This window comes from Jaculus jaculus, chromosome 8 (genome assembly GCF_020740685.1).
Source record: "Jaculus jaculus isolate mJacJac1 chromosome 8, mJacJac1.mat.Y.cur, whole genome shotgun sequence".
Lineage (NCBI taxonomy): Eukaryota > Metazoa > Chordata > Mammalia > Rodentia > Dipodidae > Jaculus > Jaculus jaculus.
This window is the reverse complement of record NC_059109.1, coordinates 48251998-48272129: the sequence shown is the minus strand read 5'-3', so window position 1 is coordinate 48272129 and position 20132 is coordinate 48251998. Positions and strand designations below refer to the sequence as shown.

Below are 20132 nucleotides of genomic sequence, written 5' to 3'. Positions count from 1 at the left end.
TAAGGAGAATCATCCCATCACACCTCACCAGGCCCCCAGCTGAAATCATAGAGTAATTGGGGAAATGAGCAACAGTGCTGCTTTCTTGGTGAACCTGGTACCAACATAAGGGTGAAGGAGATAGACACAGCGAATACTCAGCTCCCACCAAACCAGAAATCCAGAGACACACGACCCAATAATTGAACTAGACTTTAAATGAACCCAAGATGGCTCAGGGAAATTCACAGAACAGGGATGGAAGATTGTTAGAGCCACAAGTTGGGACATTATGCACAGATACATTACCTCTTCCCCATAGCTGATGGATACCTCCACATTACACTACCCACATTCCCCAATGAAGAAGGTCCCTTCAGAGGGAGAGGAACAGGGAGGAGGCTAATGATTGTTCCAACATGGCTGTATACATTGTGTACATAACTAATAAAAAATAAATAATTAAAAACATATTGACCAACAAAAGCAAAATAAATATGCTAAGAGATGATTTACATAAATATTGAAAAATTATGAAACCATATGTTGTTGATAATATAATAAAAAGAAACACTTTCAGCCAACAATAAGCTGATTCTAAACTGATTCATTCATAGTATATGTATGCTCTGGAGAACAAGAAAAGGAAGTATGGCCAGAAAAAAGTAAATTGTAGCCTAAGTGAATAGGATAAAAGGTTGAAGAATCCTCAAAGCTGCATATGTAGCAGTGATGTTTACCACACTCGTCTGCATTCTTTTAAATACTTTATTATTTAATTTGAGAGATAGAGAGGGAGGCATGTATATATATATACACATATGGAGAGAGAGAGATTATGGATGTGCTAGGGCCTCCAGCCACTTCAATTGAATTCCAAATGCATATGCCACCTTGTGCATCTGGCTTATGTGGATACCGAGGAATCAAACCTGGGTCCTTAGGCTTCATAAGCAAGTGCCTTAACTGATAAGCTATCTGTCTAGAACTCATTTGCATTCTTTTGTGCTTACTCAAATATTTCATGGTGACTTTCTTAAACAATAAGCCTGTCAGATTTGCCTCCACTGTTACTTTTTTAATATTCTTTCTGGAAAATATCTTTTGATGTGGTTTCCAGCTTGTTATTTCTTAAAGTTTTCATCTTGAAAATACTAAAAGGTTTGATTTAGAGAAATATCACTAGGGAAATTTAATATGCAAAAACTGACATAAGCTGAGATTTTTCACTTTAATATTTTTTTTTCAAAAGGTACATTCCCCTCAGGTGACTATAGAAGGATAAATTAGGTCTTGTGCCAATAGTAACAGTCACATTGCTAGGTAACTACACTTGGAAATGTGGCCAGGGCCTTCAGGTAAAGGAAATCCTGACTCACAGTTCAACCTCATGAAAGACCCTAAGACAAAACCAGCAGCTCAGCAGCCCTTGGCTTCCTGACTCACATAAGCAGATTTAGATCAGAACTACTTGTTTTAGGTGACTAAGTTTGGGGTAGCTTGTGTTTAGCAGTAATAAACTCCTATAATCAAAACTACCTTAAAAGCCCACCATTCAACTGTGGTGTGTAATGATCATCACCCTCTCCATAGAACTTCAGTGTATCAGAAGGAAGCACAACTAGAATGAGGTGATTCCATGGTTTCAGTTTCAACTGCTTAAGAGCTACTAATGCCATGATATTTATTCATTTCCTGTCCATCAGTATCCCAATATCCCTAATGAAAATTTTAGGTAGTTCTAAATTGTGATTTAAATTTTACCACGATTCTAAATATAATGAATATTTTTATATCTTATTTTTATTGATCCTTTATTAATTATGTTTACCATTAAAAATCATTTTTCATAGCCGGGCGTGGTGGCGCACGCCTTTAATCCCAGCACTCGGGAGGCAGAGGTAGGAGGATCGCCGTGAGTTCAAGGCCACCCTGAGACTACAGAGTTAATTCCAGGTCAGCCTGGACCAGAGTGAGACCCTACCTCACAAAACCAAAAAAAAAAAAAAAAAATCATTTTTCATGTTTGGTAATGTTGTTAAGGCCTCTTTTTGTGAAATAGGCTTTTAGCTGTATTGAAAACTACCTCTCAGTAATAATGGTTCTTACTGAGCTGTTTCATCCTTCCTTTCTTCTGCTTCTCTTTATCCAGCTGCTTGTGGTATTACATGCTTATTTCTCTTTGCTCTTGGTGATCCTCTCCTTCTCTGGCATTTTTCTAATACTGGAAAGCCCATCCAATGCTTTGTAAGAGCCACATTTCTCCTCTTACCACCGGTGAAATTTTGTCTTTTCATCCTTACCTTTTTAAATTCCAATGAATAATATAGGCTTTAATTCTACAGCCAAAGATAACTGCAGAAACTTTGAGAACTGGATTGTTGAACAGTGAAGGAGTCAGGACAAGATAAGACATCCTTAACAACTCTGTGATAATGGTTTTCAGTGGAAATGGTGATCTATAATGGGTTTTATTCAAAGTTGCAATGTTAGGGCACAAGTGGATTTCCAGATGGATGAAGCCTCTTTATAAAGTGCCTGGTGGGCACAAGCCAAAAAGTTAAAAGGTAAGATCATGCAGATCCTGAAGAAACTAGATAAGCAAAGTAATCTAAGTTCTTAAATGTCTACGGTATATGAAAACATCAAAATGAGATTGTTTTTATAACCTCTATGTTCTCAAGTATCTTTTCCTGTATCTAAATAGTGAGGATTTTTCAAAGGAAACAAAATAGAAGCTCAGTGAAAAGGGGAGATGAATTTTAATACCATCTGCATCATTCGCAAAGAAACCTCCTGCTGACCATCTGGGTTCTATAGGCCTCACTTTCTTTTAGTAACACCTCCCTGAAAGAATAGAGGTGATGATTAAATGAAATAATGTGCATGTGACACGTAGAAAGTACTCAATGGAAGCAAGATATAGCAGGCCATGGCTATTATTACGGCACATGAGAAGCTGACTTGTAATGATCAGGAGTCCAAGGACAGTCTCCATTACATAGTGAGTTTAAGGCCAGCCTGTGCTACACAGGAAGAGCTGTCAAAAGAAAATAAAGAGACAAAGGATTCAATTAGTTATGGTTCTTTGAAATTCTTCAAATTTAAGAAAGCTAGCAACAATAAAGAAATATTAGAGTTTCATAAGATAATATGGGGGTGGAGAGATGGCTCAGTGGTTAAACATGCTTGCTTGCAAAGCCTGATGACCCGGGTTTGATTCCCCAGTACCTATGTAAAGCCAACTGCACAAGGTGGTGCATATGTCCAGAGTTTGTTTGCAGTACTAAGAGATCTTGGCTTGCTCATTCTCTCTCAAATAAATAAAGATATAAAAAATATGAATCCAATAATTCTCAAATCTCCACATTGGCATGAAATTTTTGGGCAAAGTACACTATTCACTCTGTCATTATATGTTGCCACTGGAGTGTAATGCAATGACATATATAAAGTGATATACAGAGAAGATCTAGGCACATGAGTAACTAGATTACAAAGACAAAAATATGTAAAGTATATGAAAAGCTATTCCTCAGTTAGTAATGATTTTTCAAGCAATATAATTCTTGCTCTCATAAGTATAAGCTAATCGTAATCTTTGCTGCTCTAGAAAACAAAACTAGTACCCACTGATGGCTCTAAGAAAAACAATAGAATAGAAAGGTAGAAATATTTGTCTCTAATTTTTAGAAGGACCCCTAGACTGCAGGTCTCCTGGACCCCAAAATCCAAAACTTCAAAAATCATCTTTGACTCTTTGTATTCAGTACTTTAAATGCATATCTCACAAATGTCTCTTAGATTATCTTATAATTGTGAAGAATTAACAGGCTAGCTTTAACACAAAATCCAAGTAAAATTTTGTGTGAAAAAATACACCAGTGAGAAAAGTAAAAGATTCATTAGTTTTAAAAATGAAAGATTACAAACAACCTTAGTGTTCATCAGGAAAAAATTAAATAAATATGGCATAAGGTGCATCAAAAATACAGAGTTAGGACATTTTCGATACTCATTCAGAAAAATCTAAGACCTCTTGTTAAGTGTAAAAATCATGTAAAAGCACCATGAAAAATGTTACCACTTGTGTAAAGGCAGTTGGATATAAATTCATATTTCCATATATTTGCATAAAATCTCTGGAAGGACATGCAAGTAGCTAATAGGAGTGACTGGTGGGTATAGAAGCAGCCTGATTATGAAAGCAGAAGGTAGTGGTGTTTAAAATTTGATTTTTTGTTTGTTTTCTCACTTGCTTGCTTGTTTTATTAGTCAGAGTCTCAGGATGTAGTCAAGACTGACTCCAAACTCCTGGTCCTCTTACCTCAATCTCCCAGTGCTAGTATTACATATGTGTAACACCACACTGGCTGGAACTTTGATTTTTTAATTATGTTAACATAATTCAAAACACACTACCTGTTTAAAATAACTACTTTAAAGTGTATTGATGATGATAAACATAAAAGCATACAAAGTGCTTCCTAATAACCTGTCTTCCTCTTAGATAGTTTTGGAAGTCAAAATTGTTTCCTTTTGCTAATAATTAGTGAACATTGATTGCATGAATGAGGTTCTATTTCTCATTGTGTTATTTGAGGCCCTCACCAACATGATCTACTTTATACACTTCAACTGATCTTGCACTAATCCCCAAGATAATCACTCAACATTCTTACCATCTTTTATATTTATTTTCATTTGGGCTGATGAGGGTTCTTTCACCATAGAGTCCTTTTCCTATAGTAAACTTAATGTTTATTTCATTCTTATAGTAAACTTAATTCATATTTCAGTATCATCTCACATCCAATTTATAGGTAGTTCAAACAACATAAATAAATTTAATGTTCTTATGACTAGAACACTAAAATAAATGGCAAAGACCGTGAAGCTTGTATTCTCCTTAGCCTTTTCCTAGCATCTCCTTGTTTGCCATCCATTTCTGGTATTCCTTGATGTGTAATCCTCAACACTTCAGTCTCTGTCTCCCTGGATTCACAGTGTGTGTGTATCTGTCCTTTTTCCCTTTTCTTAAGACACAAACCATACTGGATTATGGCTCACTTTAAGCCAATATGATCTCACATTATGTTGATTATGTCTGTAAAGTTGCTCCAAATATGGCCACTGTGATGGTTTGGCTGTGAATGTATGTCCCTGATAGCCTCAGGGATTTTTGATTAAAGTAATCCTACTTCCTACTTGAATCCCCAGCAGCCCGCTGGAGGAGGTGTCACTAGGCACAGATCTTGTAGTCCAGCCTAAAGGTATGGAAAGGGCCAGGTTGAGCTCTGGTTGTTACTGCTGTTGGTTTTCTCTCTCTGCAGTTAATATATGGATGTGAACTAGTTTCGTCTGCCATGAGGATTATGGATTTTGTAAATCTGAAATTAACCCTTTCCTCTTATAGGTGCTTCTGGTTAGATGTTTGTCCCAACAATAAGAAAGCAACTGCAACAGTCAGTCACATTTGCAGGCACTTAAAGTTTGGACTTCAGCACATCTTCTGGGGGACACAATTCAATATTTAACACATTTTTAGGTGATAATTTCTTGTTTTCATCATTTGTCCTAGTGTTAAATTCCACAGCACATATGGATACATCTTTTTGGTCTCCTGTTCATCAAAAATTAAATCAGCTCATCTAGTGTCCTTTTGAATACACACACACACATACACACACAGTTTGCATCCCCAACTAGATAAAAGTAATAGAAGGCAAGCAGCATGACTTAGAGATGGTCACAAACACTAATCCATCATAATAACTTATCCATGAGCTAAGAAGAGGCTATTTGGGAAAGTCAACATGTAAAAATACAAAAGTGGCATCAGCTCATCAGGACCACACATCAAATGCTTAACTTTGAGGAAGAATCAAGAACAATAAACAATAATAGACTTGGCCCCAAGAATGGGGGTAACTACATGACAGGGCAGCAATCTAGTCTTCAGCATCATGTCCAGCTGTCCAGATGTATGGTAAGCCCCTGCTTTAGTTTATAATTATGGGCAAAGGAATTACCATTAAAATTGTATGGTTTTGCTCAAAATAAAATACATAGATATATTTCCACATATGCATATATGTATAATACACTAATTGACATCTGATTAAAACAAAAGCTTAAATTTTTATGTATTTAAACCAACAGATAACAGTAGATCTGAACAGCTGCACAATCTAGTAATTGGCTGCTGTCTCTATTCTCTCAAGGGTAATCAAAGGCTCATGGTAGATCAAGGAATAATGAGGAAGACACTTGGTAAGTGTACAAAAATTAAGAAAGGAAAGGAGAAAAAAAGAAAAAGACAGGGAAAATTCAAAGAGAATAACAATTAGCTAACATGGAACATATAGTCACATACTTTATAATAATGAAGTATATACAAATGGCTCATACTTATACAAGGTTGACAATGTACAACATTCTGTTGTATTGACAAATCCTACTTATGTTCAATAGTAAAACAATCATACAAGGACAAGTTAGTGCATTGAAATATATACATTAATTGTATATATTTAAACAGCAAATTGAAAAGGTAATCATATGTTGAAAAACTCATTTGCATTAATATAACATGCAAAGTTTTATCTCTAATGTGTAATCAGTGTATTCAGATGTTTTTCCAAAATTTTCAAAAACTCACAGAAGGAGTAAGACAAAAAAAAACAGAGGAAGGACTACCTTGAAAAGGGAGGGACCTCAGGAGAGGGTTGAAGAGAGCAGGCACAAAAAAAGGATAATGAGATAGGAGCATGATCAAATTATTGTGTCTTCACATATTAATGTTCACAAAAATACTTTTAAAATAAAGTTAAAAATTTGAAAAATGTCAATAACCCCAAAGGGGCACAAGATATCAATAGACAATTCAGATAAAGAAAACACAATTAGAATAGGTACCATGTAAAGTTGTAACCAAATGCAATTTAAGGCAACTTAGTTTGTTTTGTTTTTACATATATGCCAGACATAATGAAGGCTCTAAACTTAAAGCACTCAGTGTGGAAAGAAAATCTCTGTTATTGCTAGCTTTGTTGCCAATGAATACAATCCTCTCTGAAACAGTAGGACCATAAGAAATACCAAATATTATAAGGATGTTTTTACCTTTTGTAAATGAGTCAATTTCTTGGCATTTATCAAAGGAAGTAGTTTAAAGAAGCAAACATTTACATGGATGAGGACATTCACTGAAACTTTGCTCATAATGATAAAACAGGAAATGATCTAGGTATCTATATCTTATATTTAGAATCATAAGTTAATGAGATTTTAATTACTACAGAATTTTATAAGAGTATTAAACTTATTATTATGAAGTTTATGTAAAATCATATGTAAGAATTATGTAACAGTATGCATGGTGGTGCATGCCTTTAATCCCAGCAGTTGGGAGGCAGAGGTAGGAGGATTGCCATGAGTTCAAGGCCACCCTAAGACTACATAGTGAATTCCAGGTCTGCCTGGGCTACAATGAGACCCTACCTTGAAATCCGCCCCCCCCCCCCGCGAGAAAGAATTATGCAACAATGATAAGTACAAAAACAGAAATATAAGACATGTACATTGCAGCTAAGTAAAACATCCTATGGAATAGAATATATCTATCCAGTATCCATTATAATAGTTCTTATGTTATGAAAAAAAGACATAGTTTCTAAATTGATCTTCAAAACCTTATAGAATAAAAGCATACCAAAGTTAGTACTGCAAACTGTACATGGTGGTGCATGTCTGTAATCTTAGCCCTCACATAAAAATAATTCTAAGTCTTAAAACTATATGTGAACTTTTACATTCTTATATGTTATTTTGACACTGTTTCCACTTATTACTTTTCCTATATTATAAAAATTCCAGGACCCTGGACAAATGGCTCAGGGGTTAAAGGCACTTGCTTGCTAAGCCTGATGGTCCAGGTTCCCAGTACCCATGTAAAGCCACGTGTACAAAGTAGGGCATGTATCTAGTTTGTTTGCAGTGGAGAAACACCCTGGCACACTCTTTCTCTCTCTCTCTTACCTCAAAAATAAATAAAATATTTTTAAATATTACAAGTTCATCATAAAATAAAAGGAAAATAAAGGAAACATGTAAGGAAGTGATCAAGAACTCATGGTCAGTTAATCACAGACAACCACTGGGCTCCCATGAAAAGTTTTCTTCTTGCATTTACATGATATGTATTCATTTTGTCCTGAGGTTCTCATCAATTAAAGCCACTGTGTAAGCAAGTTCTTATGCTATTAAAACTCCCTAAAATATCATTAATATTTCATAATATTCTGTTGCTCAAATGTAATTCAGTAAGCAATATCCCCTACGTCAAATACCTCATTTCCAAATCTTCATTAGCCTTAATATTACAACAATGAACATTGTTGCCTCCATTTCCATTCATTTCTTTATTTTAAACTCCTACAAAGTCACTTTTTAAATTTTTGTTTGTATGTGTGTGCATGCCTATGTGTACATAATGTGATCTATGTGAGGTGGTATGTATGGTATGCGTGTGTGTTATGTGTGGTGTATACATATATATGTGTTCTTCAGGCAGCCCATATGCTTGCCTATTGTAGGGGGCACTCACGTGTGGAAGCTAAAGTGGAACATCAAGCAAACTGTTCCATCACTCTTCTGCCTGGTCTTGTTTTGACCTAGAGTCTTTTAATAATTTGGGAGCTTGCAAGGCTCTGTAGATTTTTTGGGTCTCTGCTCCCCTATTGGACTGGGTTACAGTGCATGTGACTACATCCCGTTGAGCTTCATTTGTAGGATCTGCAAATTTGAAGTCAGGCAGTCTCTGACCCCCTTGTTCCCTTATGCTTTCACAAGAATTCCATTTAATTGCTGAGCCATCTCTCCAGACCCATGTCACTCATTTTTGCAGTTATAATTTAGTAACATAAGTCAGAAGCATTTTACCATAAAAATAAGGCTTCATAACTATTGTATTTATAGTAATTTTATCCCAAGCCTTATGAATTAACTTAAAGAAATTTATATTGAAGACTTTTATAGAACCTCAATCAAGCATGGTGGCTTGCATCTGTAATCCAGCACTTCAGAGGTTGAGATAGCAGGATTACTACGAATTTAAGGCCAGACTGAGCTACACAGTGAATTGTAGGTCACTCTGGTACAGACAATGCAAATCTGTCTCAAAAATTAAAAGGAAAAAAGAACCAGACTATCATAGAACTTGTACAAAGATTTTCTTCTAAAGGTACTGCAAATATAGACAACTTTTCCCAGAAAAAAAAGGAAGCTCCTAGCTCATCTCCTGAGCAAAGACAGTACAAGTGCTGGCAGAGATCAAAATGTCGACAGGCCATTGGCACAGGCCTTGGTGAGTTCAGAATTGCCGCCCCTATCAATCCAACCCAGCCAGGAGCCAGGAGGACCAGGCTGTTTGACATAGGCTCCTGCCCCTAACTTGAGTAGACAGCTTGGAGAAGTTCAGATCTATGTCTAGTACAAACTTAATAAAATTTAAAAGGCTATAAGTAGGGATAAACAATCATCAAACCTAGAACAATTGCTAAAGCAAATGGAGATCAAAGTAATGCCAAACTTTACAAAGTCATCAACATGACAAGAATTAATTCACATCTTTCAGTGATAACTCTGAACATGGATGCACTCAACGCACTAATCAAAAGACACAGGTTAGGCCTGGAGAGATGGCTTAGTGGTTAAGCGCTTGCCTGTGTAGCCTGAAGACCCTGGTTCCAGGCTTGATTCCTCAGGACCAATGTTAGCCAGATGCACAAGGGGGTGCACACGTCTGGTGTTTGTTTGCAGTGGCTGGAAGCCCTGGCGCACCCATTCTCTCTCTCTTTCCCTCTGCCTCTTTCTTTGTCTGTCGCTCTCAAATAAATAAAAACATTTTTAAAAAATTTTAAAATGGGGCTGGAGAGATGGCTTAGCAGTTAAGCGCTTGCCTGTGAAGCCTAAGGACCCCGGTTCGAGGTTCGATTCCCCAGGACCCACGTTAGCCAGATGCACAAGGGGGCGCACGCGTCTGGGGTTCGTTTGCAGTGGCTGGAGGCCCTGGCGCGCCCATTCTCTGTCTGTCTCTCTCTACCTCCTTCTCTCTGTCTGTCACTCTCAAATAAATAAAAATAAAACACACAAAAAAATTAAAATGACAAAGGTTAACAGGCTGGATTGGAAAGCAAGATCCATCTATTGGCTATCTTTACAAAACCTACTTTACTATAAATGATAAATACCACCTTAGGGTGAAATGATAGAAAAAGATATTGCAAGCAAACGGAGCTAAGAAACAAGCAGACGCAGCTACACTAAGATGTGACAGAATAATCTTTAAATCAAAAACAATCAGGGGTGACCTCACCTTCAACATGGCAGCGGCGGTAGATTACAGGCCGGCGCTCCGGGAACCCGTGGGAAGCGCCCGCCGCCACCACCGCGTGCTTCGTTCCCGTGGGTTACAGCCGCTCAGGTTTTATACAACTTAAAATAGACTTCTTGGAAGCTCTGCCAACCAGTGCAATGGCCTCTTCTACTACTGTGCCTCTAGGATTTCACTATGAGACAAAATACGTTGTTCTCAGCTACTTGGGACTCCTCTCTCAGGAGAATCTGCGAGCGTGTCATGGTCCTTCACCCCAAGGTGTTCAACTAGATATAGCTTCACAGTCACTGGATCCAGAAGTTTTATTAAAAGTTAAATTTGAAATTGAAGAGGAACTAAAATTCTTGGACAAATAAATCTCTGAAGCCTTTATGAGCACAGGCTTTGACAGTCATACCTCTCCAGTGTTCAGTCCTACTAACCCCGAAAGCTCAATAGAAGACTGCTTGGCCCATCTCAGAGAAAGAGTGTCCCAGGAACTGAAAGAGACTCTGCAAAAAGCGTTGCAAGTCCTCCTATGCCAGCCAGTGACTTATCAGGCATATCCTGAATGCACAGCGGAGATGTAGCTCGTGCCAGTGGATGGAACAAGATTGTGGTGCCTCTGGTTTTACTGCAACGAATGCTTCTGGAGTTGACAAGACGTGGGCAAGAGCCTTTGAGTGCACTGCTACAGTTTGGTGTGACGTATCTGGAGGACTATGCAGCAGAGTACATCATTCAGCAAGGTGGCTGGGGCACCATCTTTAATCTTGAGTCTGAGGAGGAAGAATGCCCCGGAATCATTGCAGAAGATAGCAATGACATTTATATCCTGCCTAGTGACAACTCCGGACAAGTCAGTCCCCCAGAGTCTCCAACTGTGACAACTTCTTGGCAATATGAAAGTCAGCCTGTCTCACTGTCTGCTAGCCAGAGTTGGCACACAGAAAGCCTCCCAGTGTCCCTCGGTCCTGAGTCCTGGCAGCAGATTGCAATCGATCCAGAAGAAATCAAAAGCTTAGACAGAAATGGAGCCGGAGAGAAGAGTGAGAAAACTCTTCTAACTCTGACATTGTGCACGTGGAGAAGGAAGAGATCCCGGAGGGTGCCGAGGAGGCCCTGCAGCCTGGGGAGCCGCAGGAGGCGCTCCCTGGAGCCCCTGCTCCCTTGCTTGCCCAGAGCTCTGCCACGTCTTTGCTGGAGCCCAGGGAACCTGCTGCAGGGATGATTTCCCTTGAGGAAGCCAGTCCCACTCCCTCTGTGCTTGTGGAGCGTGGTGTGGAAGAGTCGCCGGCAGCCCCAGTGGGGCCTGCTGCCGTGGAGGGCGTGAGCCACACTGCCCCGCGGAGTGCGGAGGAGGCCCTGGCCAGGAAGGAGAGCCTTGCTGGGGAGGCTGCCCCCTGCTGCAAGAGCAAAGGCTGCGCTGCCCGTTGAGGGCAAGGCAATGCTGCTGTTTGGAGGGGCTGCAGCTGTGGCCATCCTGGCAGTGGCACTCGGGGTGGCTCTCGCACTTAGAAAGAAGTAGACGCTTTTAGAAGAAAAAGAATACCAAATGGATCTAAGGCTTTTGTTGTATTAGCCGGAATTTGAGCTGTCAGCAGCTAACTGGAAATTGTGGGACACTGGGAAGCTTCCTGTTCAGCACGGCAATGGCATGACCCACCAGTAGGGTTTGAGATAGAGGGTCTGACTCACTGTGCCTTCCAAGGATCTTGGCTCATGCTAGATCGGGAGTGGTAAGAGAAAAGTTTCCCCATCTAGAACAAGGATTATCAACTCAGCACTGGACATTTCAGTAACGCCCTGTAGGAGACCCTTGTGACTTGCGCAGTGGTCAGCAACACCCTTTGACCTGCACCCACTAGGTGCCAGTAGCACCCTACTCCCAGTGAGGATAGCCAAAAATGTCTCCAGCATTGCCAAATGTCCCTGTGGGCAAAATTGTCCCCTGTCGAGGCCACTGCTGTAAGAGAGTTCACCTCGTTGCATCTTGGGGAGGAGTCCACGGTGCAGTCTGCAAGTGGTCATCTCCTGGCTCCCCACCCCGTGGTGTGGTGCCGTCCTGCCCTGCACCCCCTCAGGTCCTGCCCGCCCTGCTTCAGCTCTCGCGTGTCTCCAGCCGTACTTTCACCTCCACCGCCCAGCCGGCCCCTGGAGCTTCAGCTCCACCTTGCACAGATGCTGCCTTTAGGAACTTTGAAAAGATGCATACATGGGTGGAGCATAGTGGTGCCTGCACTCTGGAATGGAGGCAGGAGGATTGCCACAAGTCAGCCTGGTCTCCATACAGAGTTTCAGGCAGCCAGAGCTAGATACTGAGACCATGTTCCTTCCCTTGTCCCCCAAAACAGTGACTACAAGAGACTTAGGGTTTCCTAAGCAGGCTACTACTGCAGTCATTTATCTTGTTTAGAAGTGTGAGGATGGCCTACGTGACCCATCCGAGCGTCTTCAGGCTCTTCTTGTCAATGACTACCCATTTGCTTAGGATGACTTGCCAGTGGCACCTCTGGCACATGTTTGCACTTGTATATATTTAAGCCGGGTTAGTGTACTTTCCGGTATCTGGCCTCCGTTTTCAGAGAGGTCAGTAACTTCTCTAGCTATGGGTTTATGGAAACTGTCAGATCATCACCCTTATTATATGAATACTGTTGACTATCTTTTCATTGAATCCTAAGTATCACTGAAATCAAAAGTGGAAAAAAGAAGCTTGAATTTAAAGACTGAAGCTGCTGATGAGATTCTGGTTTTCCCTTCAGAGTTCAAGAGCAGAGACGTTGGCCTGAGCTCTTTTCAGAGCGGATGCCAGGTGACAAGCTAGCATGACTGGATCCAGTTCGCAGCCAGAGGAGACTCAGCAGAACTTTGGCCTGGCAGATCCCAACCCTCAAAAGTGTTGGAACATGCCACCCTGCAAGGCACACGTGCTGGATAAGAAGTCATCTCAGATTTATCTTAGTGTGTACTACTACTGATTAGGTCCTAAAGTTTATAATAAAAATAATTTTAACTACCCTGAAAAAAAAATCAGAAGAGATCAAGAGGGCTGGAGAGATGGCTTATTAATTAATGCATTCGCCTGCAAAGCCAAAGGACACAGGTTCAATTCCCAAAGACCCACATAAACCAGATGCACAGCCAGAACATCTGGTGTTCATTTACAGTGGCTGGAAGTCTTGGCACACCCATCCTCTCTCTATCTGTCTCTTCCTTTCTCTCTCTCTCTCTCTCTCTGCCAAATAAGTAAATAAATAAAATATTTAAGAAAAGAGAGATCAAGGGCACCACTTCCTACTCATCAAGGAAACATTTTACTAAGAAGATATTACAATCCCAAAATATACACACCAAACATGGTGTATGAAATTTTATAAAGCAAAATCTACTAGAGATAACACCAACACAATAGTAATCAGAAACATCATTACCCCACTACTGCCAATAGACATATGATGATAATAGAAAATAAATAGAGAAGCAACGTAGCTAAATGAAACCACAGATGAAGTGGACTCAACAGACATTTACAGAACATTTCATCCAAACTCTACATGTTCTTCTCAACAGCTCATGGAACCTTCTAAGTAGATCACATATGAGGACACAAAGCAAGCCTCCAAAAATCCAGGAAAACTGAAATAACTCCTTGTATTATATTTGACAACAATATAATAAAGCAAGACATTAACAATAAGAGAAACAATAGAAAATATATAATCTCCTACAGATAAACAACATACTATCATATGGGAATGAACTATAAAATAAACTGAGAATATTTCTTATGGACATTATAAGTGACTTTTTGAGATTATTGTTGTGAAATGATAAATTCCTTACTTGCCCTGAAGTTAATCTAACAACCATGTGATGTGCCTACCTAAAGCAATGTGACAAAGTTTCCTCTGCCTTGGTGTACCTTTGGCCAAAATAGCACAGATGACCAATATTCACAAGCAATTTACAAGTTTAGTGATGATGACTGATCTTAAGCTATGCTCTTTGCTCAATTTCTCAGTGGCCTATTTGGGCTCTTGACCCAGAATAAGTGTTCACGCATGAAAAGTGTTGACTATAGCATTGAAGACAGCAAAGTCAGTAACTAAGTGCCCACAAACTACCACAGACCTGCTGAAGACAACAGGTGGGTATAATGTGATTACATTTTGATCAGAATGTATGGGTCAGCAGAGTCCAGCATTCTTTCCTTTAACAAATTTTTAGGATTATCCAAAGTCAAATGTTCCTAACCCTTTGCTCAAGCCATGTTCTACTTGTTCAAATATTACTGATTTTTTTTCGCTATTCAATAAAAAATGCCAATGAATGCCCATATGCTGGAAGCTATAGCTATAGCAAGATCTGAGCAGCAGTGACAGCAGATGCAGCAGGTTCTCCCTGTAGCTTAAACTTAAAGGGTCAGTTTTTCTTTTTTATTCAGGCCACTAGTGGCTGGAAGTGGGTAGCCCACTATTGGGTTACTTCATGGGTCAGATCTCTTGTTTCTCAGGCTCTGCTACTAGAAGCAGTTTGGCCATTCCTGGATAAAACTCCAAGAGTTAGCTTTTATAAAGTCAGGGTTGTGCTTCCAATAGGGCACTATGAAACAACACAATACTGAACAATGAAAATGGGTCACTGAAAAATCAAGAAGAAAATAAAGAAAATTCCAGAACTAAATGGCAATGAAGACACAGCTTACCAAAACTTATGGAACCCAATAAATGCAGTTCTAAGAGGGAAACTTATAGCTCTAAAGGCCTACATTACAAAACTAGAGAATCTCAAATAAATAACTTAAACATCTATGTGAGGCATTGGAGAAGTAAGAACAAGCCAAATCCAAAAGTACCAGACAAGAAGAAGTAATCAAGATTATGGCTGGGTGTGGTGGTGCGTGCCTTTAATCCCATCACTCACACTCAGAAGGCAGAGGTAGAAGGATTTCTGTGAGTTTGAGGGTAGCCCGAGACTATATAGTGAATTCCAGGTTAGCCTAGGCTAGAGAGAGAGACACTACCTCAAAAAAAAGAAAGAAAAGAAAGAAAGAAAGAAAGAAAGAAAGAAAGAAAGAAAGAAAGAAAGAAAGAGAGAGAGAGAGAGGGAGAAAAGAAAAAGGACTATGGAAAAAACAACGAATTAAAAGTGGGAAAAAAAAACAAATTAAAAATTGATGATATAGAGTTGGTTTTCGCTAGCCAAGTTAACCACAAAAGAGTGACATTATCCTAATCAATAAGATTAGAGATGAAATGGAGATATTATAAACAGACTCCAATAAAATTTAGAGTCTCAAAAGGACAGACCCAGTTATACCATTACTGGGCATCTACCCTAAAACCTTCAAACCACAGGCCAGAGAGATTTGCTCAACCATGTTTGTAGCGGCTCAAATTCATAATAGCTAAAAGCTGGAATCAACCCAGATGTCCATGATTAGAAGAATGGATAACTAAGATGTGGTATATCTACACAATGAAATTCTATACAACAGTAAGAAAAAATGACACAAAGAAATTTGAGGAAAAATGGTTGAATCTGGAACAGATCATTCTCAGTGAACTTACCCAATCACAGAAAAAAAATCGACACATAGTCTCACTCATCTACAGCACCTAACCTGAATCTACCCAAGATACCTTACATACCCAGCAAGCACCTCATGGACTAGACAATAGGATGGATGGGGAGTGAGGGAAGGGCATCGAAGGGGTGGAAAATAGTATTCTGGACCCAAACGGCAATGGTACCATAAAATTCTACTTCCTAAAAGGCAGACCAAATGGCTGAACCTTCACTAGACCTTTACAGGAAATACCTGAACCACAAGACACTGGAGAGGGTAGGATCAAGATAACCTAAATCTCCTACATCTTCCCTTCCTCCCTCTCCCCCTCCCTCCCCTTCTCCTTTCTAACTCTTGTATATTAGTTATGTTTTTCCTCATTTGCTTAGTGGGCACTGACCTGTAACCCCCACTACCAGCTTGGGGCTACCATCCACAATGAGCTTTTTATCAGAGAAACCTGCAAGGTTTTCCAAAACAATGACAGACTTCTGTCAGAGTACTTGATGACCCACCAAAGGACAGTGGTAAGACCCTATTGCTGAAGACTCCATACGCAGCTGATGCGTAAAATGGAATGACATGGCTGGAAGCCAGGAGAGAGTCAGTCCCCAGACAGTCAGTGTGTCTAGTGCCAGAAGGTGCTACATGGGAGACTGGGGGTAATGACCAATATCTGTCCAAGCAACTCGTGGTATAACCTAATTAGCAACAAATAACCTGATGTGATGCCCACACAAGTGCAATAGTGGCACACAGCCATGGTGGGGAACCAACTGCTTTTGATTTGGCTAACTGATCCCCTCAGTGATACGAGACCCATAGCTGGAGCTGGGAAACAAGTCAGAACCATACCCAAACATAAGCCCACTCTCCAATATCAAGCTACCATCAATCATGGGCTACAAGAGCACCTACACCTATCAAACTCTCTATCAAAAAAATAAGTGTTATTTCAATTTTCCGGGTGCTAACTTACTCTCCATTGGAGAATCTGCTTCTCTTTTTCAGATAGATGCAGATCCCAAGGAGAGAGCTGCCCCAACATGCCTCAAAAGGGGCCCGACTGAAACTAAGGAAAACTGGCGAAACAAGCAAGGGTGATGTTTTCCTGATGAACCGGATACCAGCACAAAGGGGAAGGAGGCCAGCACAGAGAAAAATCAACTCCTACCAAATCAGAGAGCCAAAGCCTCAGAGGCCCCCAACACCTCAGCACTGAAGGAGACCAAAAATGAACCTAACATGGCTCAGGGAAATTTTTCAGAAGAGGGGTCGGAAAGAATGTCAGAGTCACATGTTGGGTCATGATATGCAGAGACATTTATCATACCAATAACCGTGGGCTAACTCCACAATGCACGACCCATTTACATCAACAAGGAGGGTCCTTTGGGAGGGGGTAGATCATGGGTGAGCCTAAACAATGTTACCAAACTGCCTGTATTTGCTGAAAAGAAAACTAATAAATTAAATTTTAAAAAAAGAAAGAAAGAAATATTCCACCAAACTGGAAAATATGAAAGAAAAGGATAGATTTCTGGAAACATGATCTATCAAAGGCAAACCCAAAAGAGATAATTAATTTAGATAGAGTAATGTGACTGAAGGAGTAATTAAAAATTCTCCCAACTAGTCTGAGGAGATGGCCTAGCAGTTAAAGAACTTTCCTGTGAAGCCAAAAGACCCAGGATCAATTCACAGGGAACCACATAAACCAAATGCACAAGGTGGTGCATGTGTCCGGAGTGCATTTGCAGTGGCTAGAGGCCTTGGCACAGCCATACTTTCTCTCTGTGTCTCTCTCTCTCTTTCTGTCTCTCAAATAAATGAATAAAATATTTTAAAACATCTCCCAAGCAAAAATAGTCCAGGTCCAGTTGAATTCACTGCTGAACTTTACTAGAACATTATACAATTGCTGAAACCACTGCTTCTGCACTTACTTCATAAAATTGAAAGGGAGAGATTGTTGCCTAAGGCCTATGAAGCCAGGAGGGAGGATTTGGATCATGCTCCAACCCCCTACCCCCCAGTAACCACAGTGAGCTGGTGGTCAAAGAAGCCCATGAGTCCTCAAAAATAATGCAGGCCATTGTCAAAGCATTTGGTTATCCACCAGAACCAGACGGTGCTGAGGACACCACAGGCTGCCAATGAAGGACATTGATGGAAATATGACCAAACTGCAATATGTTTATATATTAAAGTTCCCAATACAATGATCCTAAATGCCACAACCTTATAAATTGAATAGCTTTATTTACACAAAAGCCATGCCTATACTTTATAGATTTCAAACATGAAATTTTGTACATTTTAAGTCCTAAGATATTATTAAAACAAAAACACTAATGAAATTAAAAGCTATAAGAAACAAAGGTTCCGTACACATGAAAGGCCACAAAGCCCTTAAGCACAAATAAGTTAAATTCAATGACTGACAATTAAAAGTATAAAATTGAATGTGGCCCCTTTTAGGTATAATAAAGAATAAAGAATGAAAATATTTAATGAGACTTAAATAAGAAAGATGCTTATAACTATCATCATTTTTTTTCCAGAAAATGTATGCTATATTTACTTGTGTGCAACTGGAATAGGTAGTGAAAAGCATATGCTTTGATGTCATAAAAGCTAAAACGTACTCATGTCTATGGGGTAAATATGACAGACAATGTCCATGTCACAAATGAGGAAATTGGGGCCTAGTGTGTATGAATGGTGCAGCCACACCCAATATATGGTGAGACATAGCAGGCAGGTAACGAGCTGTGGAATGAAACACTGAAATTCATAACTTTAGAAAGAAGTCTTCAGGATTTAATCTTGTTGTCTAGATCTGAATAGTAGAATTATATATGATGCACAAAGTGCCAGGTGTTCTTTTCATAATTCTTGACAAAGAAAGGAAGGAGAGCATTGGAAACCTATAATAAACCTTCTTAATTCAAATATCAGTTAAGCTCATTAATCACTGAGAATTCATGTCTGTATTTATCTTTAAGTGAAAGCATAAGAAGCTCTGTGATTCTTTTACACATAAAAGAGGTAAAAGAATGAAACGTGAATAAAGGCTATGAGTAGGAATTACAATATTCTGCCTTCATAAGAATTGTTCACTAATAGACTCCATGACATAGTACCTTTGTATGGTAAAGACTAGATATTGCAGAAGCTGAATAATGAATGTTCCACTGTAGATCAATTTGAGTCCAACACAACATGATCACTGATCCCAAGATGTTATGGAATAGTAAACTTAAGATATTGCGCTGCTTTTCAAGTTTATGTGACTATGATTATTTAATTTTCTTTTGTGCGTGCTCAAGTATAGCTGTTATGTGACTACACATGAGAAAACCTGAAATTAATTTGTCTGTATAAGATCACTGACTGTACAAGTCCTTATGAAAACTAACATGCTATGACAATAGTAATTTTGATAAAATTATAGCAAGGACTGCAATCCTCTGCCATCTGGCTGTCTCATCAGAACGATTTTGATGTGCTTTTTATTACTTATTTATTTACTTCAACCACTTTATTGCTATAGTTTTAAAACATGTAAATTATCATGATGGGGTGTTTTAATGCTGCAGGAAGATCATCTTCATATTTAAATGATGAACTTCTCACAAAATTGTGAGACTTTTGGCCTTTTAATGAAAAAAAATACTCAAGAAAAAGTAACTTTAGGATGTTACTTAGTTCATTTGTTACAATTTTTTCTTAGTTATGGACATACTCAGTATGTAAACAGCACATGTTGGTACCATCCTTACCCACATCCCTGCTGCCCCCTCCAAAGGGACCTTCCTTGTTGGGGATGCCGATCATCCCCATGGGTATTATGGGTTGTGCATTGTGGGGGTAGCCATCAGTTACAGGGAACAGGCAATGTCTCTGTACATAATATTCCAGCTTGAAGTTCTAACAATCTTTCTACCCCCTCTTACACATACACAAATTTCCCTGAGCCATGTTGGATTCATTTTAGGTCTACTTCTGTGATGGGCTCTAAGGAGCTTCTATATCCCAAAACCCTATCTATGAAATTTCCCTAGAAGGTTTTCCATATCAATATAGTACTATATGTTTAAATATTGTTCAGAATCTTTTATTTTGAAGTCAGTAGTTTCAGTTTGATTGCCTACTTCTGAAATTTTACATCATCATGTAGTTGCTTTTCTATAAATAAAA

The 20132-nt window shown here is 39.3% G+C and overlaps 1 protein-coding gene and 1 pseudogene across 1 annotated transcript in view; one reads left to right on the top strand and one right to left on the bottom strand.

Moving 5' to 3' along the window:
• Positions 1-20132, bottom strand: part of Dcdc1 (doublecortin domain containing 1) — a 485885-nt gene that overhangs the window by 163700 nt on the left and 302053 nt on the right. The gene's annotated exons all lie outside the window — the stretch shown is intronic.
• Positions 10516-11885, top strand: LOC101598592 (annotated as a pseudogene).